We start from the raw sequence: 15,376 nt of genomic DNA, 5'->3' as shown, positions 1-15,376 counted from the left end.
TGACCTCCTGAAGCCTAAATGAGCATTTATTTGACTACACAACTAATTCCTATGAAGGAACATTCAAAGTAAAAAAACGGGCTCAACTCGGACTGAAAGTGCATTTAAAGCAATAAAAACTGAAAATGTGTGTCACACCTAAACCAAAGGACTTATGCACACATTTCAACATGTATTTAGTTCAGGTTGACCTCCTGAAGCCTAAATGAGCATTAATTTGACTACACAACTCATTCCTATGAAGGTACATTCAAAGTCACAAAACGTGCTCAACTAGGCCTGAAAGTGCATTTAAAGCAATAAAAACTCAAAATGAGTGTCACGCCTAAACCAAAGGACTTATGCACACATTTCAACATGTATTTAGTTCAGGTTGACCTCCTGAAGCCTAAATCACCATTAATTTGACTACACAACTTAATCCTATGAAGATACATTCAAAGTAAAAAAACGGGCTCAACTCGGACTGAAAGTGCATTTAAAGCAGTAAAAACTGAAAATGAGTGTCACGCCTAAACCAAAGGACTTATGCACACATTTCAACATGTATTTAGTTCAGGTTGACCTCCTGAAGCCTAAATCACCATTAATTTGACTACACAACTTATTCCTATGAAGATACATTCAAAGTAAAAAAACGGGCTCAACTCGGACTGAAAGTGCATTTAAAGCAATAAAAACTGAAAATGAGTGTCACGCCAAAACCAAAGGACTTATGCACACATTTCAACATGTATTTAGTTCAGGTTGACCTCCTGAAGCCTAAATGAGCATTTATTTGACTACACAACTCATTCCTATGAAGGTACATTCAAAGTCACAAAACGTGCTCAACTAGGCCTGAAAGTGCATTTAAAGCAATAAAAACTCAAAATGAGTGTCACGCCTAAACCAAAGGACTTATGCACACATTTCAACATGTATTTAGTTCAGGTTGACCTCCTGAAGCCTAAATCACCATTAATTTGACTACACAACTTAATCCTATGAAGATACATTCAAAGTAAAAAAACGGGCTCAACTCGGACTGAAAGTGCATTTAAAGCAGTAAAAACTGAAAATGAGTGTCACGCCTAAACCAAAGGACTTATGCACACATTTCAACATGTATTTAGTTCAGGTTGACCTCCTGAAGCCTAAATCACCATTAATTTGACTACACAACTTATTCCTATGAAGATACATTCAAAGTAAAAAAACGGGCTCAACTCGGACTGAAAGTGCATTTAAAGCAATAAAAACTGAAAATGAGTGTCACGCCAAAACCAAAGGACTTATGCACACATTTCAACATGTATTTAGTTCAGGTTGACCTCCTGAAGCCTAAATGAGCATTTATTTGACTACACAACTCATTCCTATGAAGGTACATTCAAAGTCACAAAACGTGCTCAACTAGGCCTGAAAGTGCATTTAAAGCAATAAAAACTCAAAATGAGTGTCACACCTAAACCAAAGGATTTATGCACACATTTCAACATGTATTTTGTTCAGGTTGACCTCCTGAAGCCTAAATGAGCATTTATTTGACTACACAACTAATTCCTATGAAGGAACATTCAAAGTAAAAAAAACGGGCTCAACTCGGACTGAAAGTGCATTTAAAGCAATAAAAACTGAAAATGTGTGTCACACCTAAACCAAAGGACTTATGCACACATTTCAACATGTATTTAGTTCAGGTTGACCTCCTGAAGCCTAAATGAGCATTAATTTGACTACACAACTCATTCCTATGAAGGTACATTCAAAGTCACAAAACGTGCTCAACTAGGCCTGAAAGTGCATTTAAAGCAATAAAAACTCAAAATGAGTGTCACGCCTAAACCAAAGGACTTATGCACACATTTCAACATGTATTTAGTTCAGGTTGACCTCCTGAAGCCTAAATCACCATTAATTTGACTACACAACTTAATCCTATGAAGATACATTCAAAGTAAAAAAACGGGCTCAACTCGGACTGAAAGTGCATTTAAAGCAGTAAAAACTGAAAATGAGTGTCACGCCTAAACCAAAGGACTTATGCACACATTTCAACATGTATTTAGTTCAGGTTGACCTCCTGAAGCCTAAATCACCATTAATTTGACTACACAACTTATTCCTATGAAGATACATTCAAAGTAAAAAAACGGGCTCAACTCGGACTGAAAGTGCATTTAAAGCAATAAAAACTGAAAATGAGTGTCACGCCAAAACCAAAGGACTTATGCACACATTTCAACATGTATTTAGTTCAGGTTGACCTCCTGAAGCCTAAATGAGCATTTATTTGACTACACAACTCATTCCTATGAAGGTACATTCAAAGTCACAAAACGTGCTCAACTAGGCCTGAAAGTGCATTTAAAGCAATAAAAACTCAAAATGAGTGTCACACCTAAACCAAAGGATTTATGCACACATTTCAACATGTATTTTGTTCAGGTTGACCTCCTGAAGCCTAAATGAGCATTTATTTGACTACACAACTCATTCCTATGAAGGAACATTCAAAGTAAAAAAACGGGCTCAACTCGGACTGAAAGTGCATTTAAAGCAATAAAAACTGAAAATGAGTGTCACGCCAAAACCAAAGGACTTATGCACACATTTCAACATGTATTCAGTTCAGGTTGACATTCTGAAGCCTAAATGAGCATTAATTTGACTACACAACTTATTCCTATGAAGATACATTCAAAGTAAAAAAACGGCTCAACTCGGACTGAAAGTGCATTTAAAGCAATAAAAACTGAAAATGAGTGTCACGCCTAAACCAAAGGACTTATGCACACATTTCAACATGTATTTAGTTCAGGTTGACCTCCTGAAGCCTAAATGAGCATTAATTTGACTACACAACTCATTCCTATGAAGGTACATTCAAAGTCACAAAACGTGCTCAACTAGGCCTGAAAGTGCATTTAAAGCAATAAAAACTCAAAATGAGTGTCACGCCTAAACCAAAGGACTTATGCACACATTTCAACATGTATTTAGTTCAGGTTGACCTCCTGAAGCCTAAATCACCATGAATTTGACTACACAACTTAATCCTATGAAGATACATTCAAAGTAAAAAAACGGGCTCAACTCGGACTGAAAGTGCATTTAAAGCAGTAAAAACTGAAAATGAGTGTCACGCCTAAACCAAAGGACTTATGCACACATTTCAACATGTATTTAGTTCAGGTTGACCTCCTGAAGCCTAAATCACCATTAATTTGACTACACAACTTATTCCTATGAAGATACATTCAAAGTAAAAAAACGGGCTCAACTCGGACTGAAAGTGCATTTAAAGCAATAAAAACTGAAAATGAGTGTCACGCCAAAACCAAAGGACTTATGCACACATTTAAACATGTATTTAGTTCAGGTTGACCTCCTGAAGCCTAAATGAGCATTTATTTGACTACACAACTCATTCCTATGAAGGTACATTCAAAGTCACAAAACGTGCTCAACTAGGCCTGAAAGTGCATTTAAAGCAATAAAAACTCAAAATGAGTGTCACACCTAAACCAAAGGATTTATGCACACATTTCAACATGTATTTTGTTCAGGTTGACCTCCTGAAGCCTAAATGAGCATTTATTTGACTACACAACTCATTCCTATGAAGGAACATTCAAAGTAAAAAAACGGGCTCAACTCGGACTGAAAGTGCATTTAAAGCAATAAAAACTGAAAATGAGTGTCACGCCAAAACCAAAGGACTTATGCACACATTTCAACATGTATTTAGTTCAGGTTGACCTCCTGAAGCCTAAATGAGCATTTATTTGACTACACAACTCATTCCTATGAAGGTACATTCAAAGTCACAAAACGTGCTCAACTAGGCCTGAAAGTGCATTTAAAGCAATAAAAACTCAAAATGAGTGTCACGCCTAAACCAAAGGACTTATGCACACATTTCAACATGTATTTAGTTCAGGTTGACCTCCTGAAGCCTAAATCACCATTAATTTGATCACACAACTCATTCCTATGAAGACACATTCAAACTCAGAAACGTGCTCTACTCGGCCTGAAAATGCATTTAAAGCAATAAAAACTGAAAATGAGTGTCACGCCAAAACCAAAGGACTTATGCACACATTTCAACATGTATTTAGTTCAGGTTGACCTCCTGAACCCTAAATGAGCATTTATTTGACTACACAACTCATTCCTATGAAGGTACATTCAAAGTCACAAAACGTGCTCAACTCGGACTGAAAGTGCATTTAAAGCAATAAAAACTGAAAATGTGTGTCACACCTAAACCAAAGGACTTATGCACACATTTCAACATGTATTTAGTTCAGGTTGACCTCCTGAAGCCTAAATGAGCATTAATTTGACTACACAACTCATTCCTATGAAGGTACATTCAAAGTCACAAAACGTGCTCAACTAGGCCTGAAAGTGCATTTAAAGCAATAAAAACTCAAAATGAGTGTCACGCCTAAACCAAAGGACTTATGCACACATTTCAACATGTATTTAGTTCAGGTTGACCTCCTGAAGCCTAAATCACCATTAATTTGACTACACAACTTAATCCTATGAAGATACATTCAAAGTAAAAAAACGGGCTCAACTCGGACTGAAAGTGCATTTAAAGCAGTAAAAACTGAAAATGAGTGTCACGCCTAAACCAAAGGACTTATGCACACATTTCAACATGTATTTAGTTCAGGTTGACCTCCTGAAGCCTAAATCACCATTAATTTGACTACACAACTTATTCCTATGAAGATACATTCAAAGTAAAAAAACGGGCTCAACTCGGACTGAAAGTGCATTTAAAGCAATAAAAACTGAAAATGAGTGTCACGCCAAAACCAAAGGACTTATGCACACATTTCAACATGTATTTAGTTCAGGTTGACCTCCTGAAGCCTAAATGAGCATTTATTTGACTACACAACTCATTCCTATGAAGGTACATTCAAAGTCACAAAACGTGCTCAACTAGGCCTGAAAGTGCATTTAAAGCAATAAAAACTCAAAATGAGTGTCACACCTAAACCAAAGGATTTATGCACACATTTCAACATGTATTTTGTTCAGGTTGACCTCCTGAAGCCTAAATGAGCATTTATTTGACTACACAAATCATTCCTATGAAGGAACATTCAAAGTAAAAAAACGGGCTCAACTCGGACTGAAAGTGCATTTAAAGCAATAAAAACTGAAAATGTGTGTCACACCTAAACCAAAGGACTTATGCACACATTTCAACATGTATTTAGTTCAGGTTGACCTCCTGAAGCCTAAATGAGCATTAATTTGACTACACAACTCATTCCTATGAAGGTACATTCAAAGTCACAAAACGTGCTCAACTAGGCCTGAAAGTGCATTTAAAGCAATAAAAACTCAAAATGAGTGTCACGCCTAAACCAAAGGACTTATGCACACATTTCAACATGTATTTAGTTCAGGTTGACCTCCTGAAGCCTAAATCACCATTAATTTGACTACACAACTTAATCCTATGAAGATACATTCAAAGTAAAAAAACGGGCTCAACTCGGACTGAAAGTGCATTTAAAGCAGTAAAAACTGAAAATGAGTGTCACGCCTAAACCAAAGGACTTATGCACACATTTCAACATGTATTTAGTTCAGGTTGACCTCCTGAAGCCTAAATCACCATTAATTTGACTACACAACTTATTCCTATGAAGATACATTCAAAGTAAAAAAACGGGCTCAACTCGGACTGAAAGTGCATTTAAAGCAATAAAAACTGAAAATGAGTGTCACGCCAAAACCAAAGGACTTATGCACACATTTCAACATGTATTTAGTTCAGGTTGACCTCCTGAAGCCTAAATGAGCATTTATTTGACTACACAACTCATTCCTATGAAGGTACATTCAAAGTCACAAAACGTGCTCAACTAGGCCTGAAAGTGCATTTAAAGCAATAAAAACTCAAAATGAGTGTCACACCTAAACCAAAGGATTTATGCACACATTTCAACATGTATTTTGTTCAGGTTGACCTCCTGAAGCCTAAATGAGCATTTATTTGACTACACAACTCATTCCTATGAAGGAACATTCAAAGTAAAAAAACGGGCTCAACTCGGACTGAAAGTGCATTTAAAGCAATAAAAACTGAAAATGAGTGTCACGCCAAAACCAAAGGACTTATGCACACATTTCAACATGTATTCAGTTCAGGTTGACATTCTGAAGCCTAAATGAGCATTAATTTGACTACACAACTTATTCCTATGAAGATACATTCAAAGTAAAAAAACGGCTCAACTCGGACTGAAAGTGCATTTAAAGCAATAAAAACTGAAAATGAGTGTCACGCCTAAACCAAAGGACTTATGCACACATTTCAACATGTATTTAGTTCAGGTTGACCTCCTGAAGCCTAAATGAGCATTAATTTGACTACACAACTCATTCCTATGAAGGTACATTCAAAGTCACAAAACGTGCTCAACTAGGCCTGAAAGTGCATTTAAAGCAATAAAAACTCAAAATGAGTGTCACGCCTAAACCAAAGGACTTATGCACACATTTCAACATGTATTTAGTTCAGGTTGACCTCCTGAAGCCTAAATCACCATTAATTTGACTACACAACTTATTCCTATGAAGATACATTCAAAGTAAAAAAACGGGCTCAACTCGGACTGAAAGTGCATTTAAAGCAATAAAAACTGAAAATGAGTGTCACGCCAAAACCAAAGGACTTATGCACACATTTCAACATGTATTTAGTTCAGGTTGACCTCCTGAAGCCTAAATGAGCATTTATTTGACTACACAACTCATTCCTATGAAGGTACATTCAAAGTCACAAAACGTGCTCAACTAGGCCTGAAAGTGCATTTAAAGCAATAAAAACTCAAAATGAGTGTCACACCTAAACCAAAGGATTTATGCACACATTTCAACATGTATTTTGTTCAGGTTGACCTCCTGAAGCCTAAATGAGCATTTATTTGACTACACAACTCATTCCTATGAAGGAACATTCAAAGTAAAAAAACGGGCTCAACTCGGACTGAAAGTGCATTTAAAGCAATAAAAACTGAAAATGAGTGTCACGCCAAAACCAAAGGACTTATGCACACATTTCAACATGTATTTAGTTCAGGTTGACCTCCTGAAGCCTAAATGAGCATTTATTTGACTACACAACTCATTCCTATGAAGGTACATTCAAAGTCACAAAACGTGCTCAACTAGGCCTGAAAGTGCATTTAAAGCAATAAAAACTCAAAATGAGTGTCACGCCTAAACCAAAGGACTTATGCACACATTTCAACATGTATTTAGTTCAGGTTGACCTCCTGAAGCCTAAATCACCATTAATTTGATCACACAACTCATTCCTATGAAGACACATTCAAACTCAGAAACGTGCTCTACTCGGCCTGAAAATGCATTTAAAGCAATAAAAACTGAAAATGAGTGTCACGCCAAAACCAAAGGACTTATGCACACATTTCAACATGTATTTAGTTCAGGTTGACCTCCTGAACCCTAAATGAGCATTTATTTGACTACACAACTCATTCCTATGAAGGTACATTCAAAGTCACAAAACGTGCTCAACTCGGACTGAAAGTGCATTTAAAGCAATAAAAACTGAAAATGTGTGTCACACCTAAACCAAAGGACTTATGCACACATTTCAACATGTATTTAGTTCAGGTTGACCTCCTGAAGCCTAAATGAGCATTAATTTGACTACACAACTCATTCCTATGAAGGTACATTCAAAGTCACAAAACGTGCTCAACTAGGCCTGAAAGTGCATTTAAAGCAATAAAAACTCAAAATGAGTGTCACGCCTAAACCAAAGGACTTATGCACACATTTCAACATGTATTTAGTTCAGGTTGACCTCCTGAAGCCTAAATCACCATTAATTTGACTACACAACTTAATCCTATGAAGATACATTCAAAGTAAAAAAACGGGCTCAACTCGGACTGAAAGTGCATTTAAAGCAGTAAAAACTGAAAATGAGTGTCACGCCTAAACCAAAGGACTTATGCACACATTTCAACATGTATTTAGTTCAGGTTGACCTCCTGAAGCCTAAATCACCATTAATTTGACTACACAACTTATTCCTATGAAGGTACATTCAAAGTCACAAAACGTGCTCAACTAGGCCTGAAAGTGCATTTAAAGCAATAAAAACTGAAAATGAGTGTCACGCCAAAACCAAAGGACTTATGCACACATTTCAACATGTATTTAGTTCAGGTTGACCTCCTGAAGCCTAAATGAGCATTTATTTGACTACACAACTCATTCCTATGAAGGTACATTCAAAGTCACAAAACGTGCTCAACTAGGCCTGAAAGTGCATTTAAAGCAATAAAAACTCAAAATGAGTGTCACGCCTAAACCAAAGGACTTATGCACACATTTCAACATGTATTTAGTTCAGGTTGACCTCCTGAAGCCTAAATCACCATTAATTTGATCACACAACTCATTCCTATGAAGACACATTCAAACTCAGAAACGTGCTCTACTCGGCCTGAAAATGCATTTAAAGCAATAAAAACTGAAAATGAGTGTCACGCCAAAACCAAAGGACTTATGCACACATTTCAACATGTATTTAGTTCAGGTTGACCTCCTGAACCCTAAATGAGCATTTATTTGACTACACAACTCATTCCTATGAAGGTACATTCAAAGTCACAAAACGTGCTCAACTCGGACTGAAAGTGCATTTAAAGCAATAAAAACTGAAAATGTGTGTCACACCTAAACCAAAGGACTTATGCACACATTTCAACATGTATTTAGTTCAGGTTGACCTCCTGAAGCCTAAATGAGCATTAATTTGACTACACAACTCATTCCTATGAAGGTACATTCAAAGTCACAAAACGTGCTCAACTAGGCCTGAAAGTGCATTTAAAGCAATAAAAACTCAAAATGAGTGTCACGCCTAAACCAAAGGACTTATGCACACATTTCAACATGTATTTAGTTCAGGTTGACCTCCTGAAGCCTAAATCACCATTAATTTGACTACACAACTTAATCCTATGAAGATACATTCAAAGTAAAAAAACGGGCTCAACTCGGACTGAAAGTGCATTTAAAGCAGTAAAAACTGAAAATGAGTGTCACGCCTAAACCAAAGGACTTATGCACACATTTCAACATGTATTTAGTTCAGGTTGACCTCCTGAAGCCTAAATCACCATTAATTTGACTACACAACTTATTCCTATGAAGATACATTCAAAGTAAAAAAACGGGCTCAACTCGGACTGAAAGTGCATTTAAAGCAATAAAAACTGAAAATGAGTGTCACGCCAAAACCAAAGGACTTATGCACACATTTCAACATGTATTTAGTTCAGGTTGACCTCCTGAAGCCTAAATGAGCATTTATTTGACTACACAACTCATTCCTATGAAGGTACATTCAAAGTCACAAAACGTGCTCAACTAGGCCTGAAAGTGCATTTAAAGCAATAAAAACTCAAAATGAGTGTCACACCTAAACCAAAGGATTTATGCACACATTTCAACATGTATTTTGTTCAGGTTGACCTCCTGAAGCCTAAATGAGCATTTATTTGACTACACAACTCATTCCTATGAAGGAACATTCAAAGTAAAAAAACGGGCTCAACTCGGACTGAAAGTGCATTTAAAGCAATAAAAACTGAAAATGAGTGTCACGCCAAAACCAAAGGACTTATGCACACATTTCAACATGTATTTAGTTCAGGTTGACCTCCTGAAGCCTAAATGAGCATTTATTTGACTACACAACTCATTCCTATGAAGGTACATTCAAAGTCACAAAACGTGCTCAACTAGGCCTGAAAGTGCATTTAAAGCAATAAAAACTCAAAATGAGTGTCACGCCTAAACCAAAGGACTTATGCACACATTTCAACATGTATTTAGTTCAGGTTGACATTCTGAAGCCTAAATGAGCATTAATTTGACTACACAACTCATTCCTATGAAGACACATTCAAACTCAGAAACGTGCTCTACTCGGCCTGAAAATGCATTTAAAGCAATAAAAACTGAAAATGAGTGTCACGCCAAAACCAAAGGACTTATGCACACATTTCAACATGTATTTAGTTCAGGTTGACCTCCTGAAGCCTAAATGAGCATTTATTTGACTACACAACTCATTCCTATGAAGGTACATTCAAAGTCACAAAACGTGCTCAACTCGGACTGAAAGTGCATTTAAAGCAATAAAAACTGAAAATGTGTGTCACACCTAAACCAAAGGACTTATGCACACATTTCAACATGTATTTAGTTCAGGTTGACCTCCTGAAGCCTAAATGAGCATTAATTTGACTACACAACTCATTCCTATGAAGGTACATTCAAAGTCACAAAACGTGCTCAACTAGGCCTGAAAGTGCATTTAAAGCAATAAAAACTCAAAATGAGTGTCACGCCTAAACCAAAGGACTTATGCACACATTTCAACATGTATTTAGTTCAGGTTGACCTCCTGAAGCCTAAATCACCATTAATTTGACTACACAACTTATTCCTATGAAGGAACATTCAAAGTAAAAAAACGGGCTCAACTCGGACTGAAAGTGCATTTAAAGCAATAAAAACTGAAAATGAGTGTCACGCCTGAACCAAAGGACTTATGCACACATTTCAACATGTATGTAGTTCAGGTTGACCTCCTGAAGCCTAAATGATCATTAATTTGACTACACAACTCATTCCTATGAAGGTACATTCAAAGTCACAAAACGTGCTCAACTAGGCCTGAAAGTGCATTTAAAGCAATAAAAACTCAAAATGAGTGTCACGCCTAAACCAAAGGACTTATGCACACATTTCAACATGTATTTAGTTCAGGTTGACCTCCTGAAGCCTAAATCACCATTAATTTGACTACACAACTTAATCCTATGAAGATACATTCAAAGTAAAAAAACGGGCTCAACTCGGACTGAAAGTGCATTTAAAGCAATAAAAACTGAAAATGAGTGTCACGCCTAAACCAAAGGACTTATGCACACATTTCAACATGTATTTAGTTCAGGTTGACCTCCTGAAGCCTAAATCACCATTAATTTGACTACACAACTTATTCCTATGAAGGTACATTCAAAGTCACAAAACGTGCTCAACTAGGCCTGAAAGTGCATTTAAAGCAATAAAAACTCAAAATGAGTGTCACGCCTAAACCAAAGGACTTATGCACACATTTCAACATGTATTTAGTTCAGGTTGACCTCCTGAAGCCTAAATCACCATTAATTTGATCACACAACTCATTCCTATGAAGACACATTCAAACTCAGAAACGTGCTCTACTCGGCCTGAAAATGCATTTAAAGCAATAAAAACTGAAAATGAGTGTCACGCCAAAACCAAAGGACTTATGCACACGTTTCAACATGTATTTAGTTCAGGTTGACCTCCTGAAGCCTAAATGAGCATTTATTTGACTACACAACTCATTCCTATGAAGGTACATTCAAAGTCACAAAACGTGCTCAACTCGGACTGAAAGTGCATTTAAAGCAATAAAAACTGAAAATGTGTGTCACACCTAAACCAAAGGACTTATGCACACATTTCAACATGTATTTAGTTCAGGTTGACCTCCTGAAGCCTAAATGAGCATTAATTTGACTACACAACTCATTCCTATGAAGGTACATTCAAAGTCACAAAACGTGCTCAACTAGGCCTGAAAGTGCATTTAAAGCAATAAAAACTCAAAATGAGTGTCACGCCTAAACCAAAGGACTTATGCACACATTTCAACATGTATTTAGTTCAGGTTGACCTCCTGAAGCCTAAATCACCATTAATTTGACTACACAACTTAATCCTATGACGATACATTCAAAGTAAAAAAACGGGCTCAACTCGGACTGAAACTGCATTTAAAGCAATAAAAACTGAAAATGAGTGTCACGCCTAAACCAAAGGACTTATGCACACATTTCAACATGTATTTAGTTCAGGTTGACCTCCTGAAGCCTAAATGAGCATTAATTTGACTACACAACTCATTCCTATGAAGGAACATTCAAAGTAAAAAAACGGGCTCAACTCGGACTGAAAGTGCATTTAAAGCAATAAAAACTGAAAATGAGTGTCACGCCTAAACCAAAGGACTTATGCACACATTTCAACATGTATTTAGTTCAGGTTGACCTCCTGAAGCCTAAATGAGCATTAATTTGACTACACAACTCATTCCTATGAAGGTACATTCAAAGTCACAAAACGTGCTCAACTCGGACTGAAAGTGCATTTAAAGCAATAAAAACTGAAAATGAGTGTCACACCTAAACCAAAGGACTTATGCACACATTTCAACATGTATTTAGTTCAGGTTGACCTCCTGAAGCCTAAATGAGCATTAATTTGACTACACAACTCATTCCTATGAAGGTACATTCAAAGTCACAAAACGTGCTCAACTAGGCCTGAAAGTGCATTTAAAGCAATAAAAACTCAAAATGAGTGTCACGCCTAAACCAAAGGACTTATGCACACATTTCAACATGTATTTAGTTCAGGTTGACCTCCTGAAGCCTAAATCACCATTAATTTGACTACACAACTTAATCCTATGAAGATACATTCAAAGTAAAAAAACGGGCTCAACTCGGACTGAAAGTGCATTTAAAGCAATAAAAACTGAAAATGAGTGTCACGCCTAAACCAAAGGACTTATGCACACATTTCAACATGTATTTAGTTCAGGTTGACGTCCTGAAGCCTAAATGAGCATTAATTTGACTACACAACTTATTCCTATGAAGATACATTCAAAGTAAAAAAAACGTGCTCTACTCGGCCTGAAAATGCATTTAAAGCAATAAAAACTCAAAATGAGTGTCACGCCTAAACCAAAGGCCTTATGCACACATTTCAACATGTATTTAGTTCAGGTTGACCTTCTGAAGCCTAAATGAGCATTAATTTGACTACACAACTCATTCCTATGAAGGAACATTCAAAGTAAAAAAACGGGCTCAACTCGGACTGAAAGTGCATTTAAAGCAATAAAAACTCAAAATGAGTTTCACGCCTAAATCAAAGGACTTATGCACACATTTCAACATGTATTTAGTTTAGGTTGACCTCCTGAAGCCTAAATGAGCATTAATTTGATCACACAACTCATTCCCATGAAGATACATTCAAAGTCAGCAAGTGCCCTGCTCTGTCTGAAAATGCATTTGAATCAATAAAAACTAAAATTGAGTGTCAGGCCTAAACCAAAGGACGTCTGCACACATTTCAACGTCTAAAGTGTTGTTTCCGATGCCTGCTAGTGTATGTGTGCGTGCGTGTGTGAGAGTGTGTAAGTGTGTGCGTGTGTTTGTGTGTGTTTGTGTGGGTGCGTGCGTGTGTGTATTGTGCGCACCCCCCCCCCCAAAAAGTACTGTATTCGGATAAAAATGACGAATTACTCAGAGGTTTTAACTTTTGCTTGCACTTGATTTGTTCTGACACCGACGACGTCCACCAATGACAGCCCGAGTGGATCTAGCCCACGTGGTGTGAGAGCAGGGGGAGGTGAAAAGATGCAAAGCCTAGGTGATTGGCTGTGCATCTTTCAGTCTTCCACGTGGGTTAGTCTTTGATCTTCAATCAGTGTCCAAATGTTGTTTACATGCGTAGCGTGTGCGGATGTGTGTGCCTCTCATGAGTTTGTGTGTGTGTTTGCGCGCGCGTGATCGTGTGCCCATACATGTGTGAGTGTTTCTTTGATCTAAATCATCGTTGGTGTGTTGTTTACGATACGTGCTCGTCTGTGCGTACGTTTGTGTGAGTGTGTGTGCGTGCGTTTGTGTGTGTGCTTGCTGCGTGCTGGCGCGCTCGGAAGCGTGTGTGTCACAGAGAAAGAGAGGGAGCGGGATCGCTGGCCTGTATGTACTCTATGTGAAACACACAGGACATTTGTAATTTCGTCCCTTTCACATTTTTTGGCTTTTTTAAAAATAAAACTTATTTCATCAATGGTTCATAATGAGTGTCACGCCTAGACCAAATGACTTATGCACACAGTTCAACATTTATTTAGTTCAGGTTGACCTCCTGAAGCCTAAATGAGCATTAATTTGACAACACAACTCCTTCCTATGAAGGTACATTCAAAGTCACAAAACGTGCTCAACTAGGCCTGAAAGTGCATTTAAAGCAATAAAAACTCAAAATGAGTGTCACGCCTAAACCAAAGGACTTATGCACACATTTCAACATGTATTTAGTTCAGGTTGACCTCCTGAAGCCTAAATCACCATTAATTTGACTACACAACTTAATCCTATGACGATACATTCAAAGTAAAAAAACGGGCTCAACTCGGACTGAAACTGCATTTAAAGCAATAAAAACTGAAAATGAGTGTCACGCCTAAACCAAAGGACTTATGCACACATTTCAACATGTATTTAGTTCAGGTTGACCTCCTGAAGCCTAAATGAGCATTAATTTGACTACACAACTCATTCCTATGAAGGAACATTCAAAGTAAAAAAACGGGCTCAACTCGGACTGAAAGTGCATTTAAAGCAATAAAAACTGAAAATGAGTGTCACGCCTAAACCAAAGGACTTATGCACACATTTCAACATGTATTTAGTTCAGGTTGACCTCCTGAAGCCTAAATGAGCATTAATTTGACTACACAACTCATTCCTATGAAGGTACATTCAAAGTCACAAAACGTGCTCAACTCGGACTGAAAGTGCATTTAAAGCAATAAAAACTGAAAATGAGTGTCACACCTAAACCAAAGGACTTATGCACACATTTCAACATGTATTTAGTTCAGGTTGACCTCCTGAAGCCTAAATGAGCATTAATTTGACTACACAACTCATTCCTATGAAGGTACATTCAAAGTCACAAAACGTGCTCAACTAGGCCTGAAAGTGCATTTAAAGCAATAAAAACTCAAAATGAGTGTCACGCCTAAACCAAAGGACTTATGCACACATTTCAACATGTATTTAGTTCAGGTTGACCTCCTGAAGCCTAAATCACCATTAATTTGACTACACAACTTAATCCTATGAAGATACATTCAAAGTAAAAAAACGGGCTCAACTCGGACTGAAAGTGCATTTAAAGCAATAAAAACTGAAAATGAGTGTCACGCCTAAACCAAAGGACTTATGCACACATTTCAACATGTATTTAGTTCAGGTTGACGTCCTGAAGCCTAAATGAGCATTAATTTGACTACACAACTTATTCCTATGAAGATACATTCAAAGTAAAAAAACGGCTCAACTCGGACTGAAAGTGCATTTAAAGCAATAAAAACTGAAAATGAGTGTCACGCCTAAACCAAAGGACTTATGCACACATTTCAACATGTATTTAGTTCAGGTTGACCTCCTGAAGCCTAAATGAGCAT

Source organism: Hippocampus zosterae, chromosome 1 (assembly GCF_025434085.1).
Source record: "Hippocampus zosterae strain Florida chromosome 1, ASM2543408v3, whole genome shotgun sequence".
NCBI lineage: Eukaryota > Metazoa > Chordata > Actinopteri > Syngnathiformes > Syngnathidae > Hippocampus > Hippocampus zosterae.
This window is presented reverse-complemented; position numbering follows the sequence as displayed.